Below are 2,500 nucleotides of genomic sequence, written 5' to 3' on the forward strand. Positions count from 1 at the left end.
TGTTTAGATTCATTATTGCAATTATTTTTTTTACAGAGTTGAATTAAAAGTTTATATCTAAGTATTTTACAGCTTCACAAATACTTTTATAAAATGTTGATACACACAGTGGACAGTTTTTAGTTCTTTCTTGTATTACCTCAGTATTACTCTGTTAAATACTCTTACCTTTTACACCTGACCATTTATTTATTCATTTTATAAATTGTTTAAAGAGAGAACATCACCAGCAGGATACAGATGTTGAAGTAACCTAACCCTTCCCCCACTGCTACCCCTCCCTCTTGTCCCACATTCTTACTCATCACTCCTACCCCTTACTCCCACCCCTTATTCCCACCCCTTGCTCCCACCCCTTACTTCTACCCCTTACTTCTACCCCTTACTCCTACCACTTACTCCTACCACTTACTCATACCCCTTACTCCCACCCCTTGCTTCCACCCCTTGCTTCCACCCTCTTACTCGTACCCCTTGCTCCCAACCCTTACTCCTACCCCTTACTGCCACCCCTTACTGCCACCCCTTACTCCCACCCCTTACTCCTACCCCTTACTCCGACCCCTTAATCCCACCCCTTAATCCCACCCTTACTTCCACGCCTTACTCCCACCCCTTACTCACCCTTCTCCACCCATACTCCCACCTTGCTCCACCCTTCCTCCCACCCTTATACCCTTGCTCCACCCATACTCCCACCCATACTCCCCACCCATACTCCCACCCTTACTCCCTACCCCTTACTCCCCACCCTTACTCCTGCCTTAATCCCACCCTTACTCCACCCCTTACTCCCACCCCTTACTCCCACCCTTACTCCCACCCTTACTCCCACCCTTGCTCCCTTATACTCCCATATACTCCCACATACTCCCCTTACTCCCACGCCTTACTCCCACCCTTCACTCCTACCCTTCGCTTCTACCCCCACTGTTACCCCACACTACGCTGGTAATTGAAGACATCATACATTTGTTCACTTAGACACCTCTTATTATTCAGGACCTAATGGCTATAATATCAGAGTCATTATTATTAACTCAACTTCATATATATATATATATATATATATATATATATATATATATATATATATATATATATATATATATATATATATATATATATATATATATATATATAAATATAAATATATAAATATATAAATATATAAGTATATATATATATATATATATATATTTCATGTAAATCCACAATGAAAACGTGGATAAGATAAATCTTGATAAAATCACACGGGAAAATGGAAACAACGGAGTACCTTAGCTTTCGTCTTTATTCAAGACATCTTCAGAGGCAACTAGATTACATGGACAGAGAGAGGCTTAAATATACAGGGTGACCTAAAAACATGAGGTCAGGTCATAATGATGACATCCACTAATCCCCACACCAACACAACCGTAGAGGAGCTTAAGAGAAGGGTGGTGACGTGACTAGACAGGTCAGGTCAGAAAAAAGGGACCCACAAAATAACTGTCATACATCAAGATCAAAGGTTTTCAAAGCAGTTTTAACCTTGAGCCACTGACAAATAAATTTATGTAACATATTATCAGTTTTGAACTGACCATCACTAAGGTTTATTGATTTTAATTCCTTAATCAAACTAGCTTCAACCAGAAGTCTTTCTGTGACACAAGATGATTTGAATACTTCTAAGCTTTTTTCCCAAGCAATGGGGTGATTATTATTCCTAACATGAACGAACAAGGCACTGCTTTCAGATGCAGTTCTGATATTATACTTATGTTGTTTGATTCTGAGCTGCAGTGTTTTTCCTGTCTGACCTACATCATTACAATTACATTGGCTACATGGAATACAATAAACACTTCCATTTACATTCAAACTTGGGCTATTCCTTATTAACATATTGGTAATGGTTGAGTCATACTTAAAAACAACATTAATATTTAGAAGCTTGAGGGACCGAACTAAAGGGACAAATTCATCACGATAGGGCAGAGTCAAAATATTCTTAAGTGTAGGAACTTGTCTGGTTACAGAGGAATGAAAGGATTTTTTAGCCCTTTTAAAGCAACGATCAACAAACACAGAAGGGTACCCAAGTTTCTGTGCAATAGAACGAATGTGTTTAAGTTCGTCGTCAATAAATTCAGAGTCACAAATACGCAGACATCGTAGGAACATAGCAGAAAAAACTGACATTTTGGTAGACTCAAGGTGATTGGATAAAAAGTGAATGAAACTGTCTACCTGTGTGGGCTTTCTATATACCTTAAATTTATAGTTTTGGCCATTTCTCATGATAAGCATATCAAGAAATGGAAGGGATTCACTTATTTCTCTTTCAATTTTGAATGTGATACTAAGGACAATATTATTAAGCTTGTCTAAAAATTCCAAAGGGTCACTGTTTTTAGGCCAAAGACAAAGAACATCATCTACATATCTATACCAAGGAGGAATACAGTCCACTACATTGGGGAGTAATCTAGACTCAAAGAACTCCATATAA

The sequence above is a fragment of the Homarus americanus genome, unplaced genomic scaffold (assembly GCF_018991925.1).
Source record: "Homarus americanus isolate GMGI-L3 unplaced genomic scaffold, GMGI_Hamer_2.0 scaffold17757, whole genome shotgun sequence".
Lineage (NCBI taxonomy): Eukaryota > Metazoa > Arthropoda > Malacostraca > Decapoda > Nephropidae > Homarus > Homarus americanus.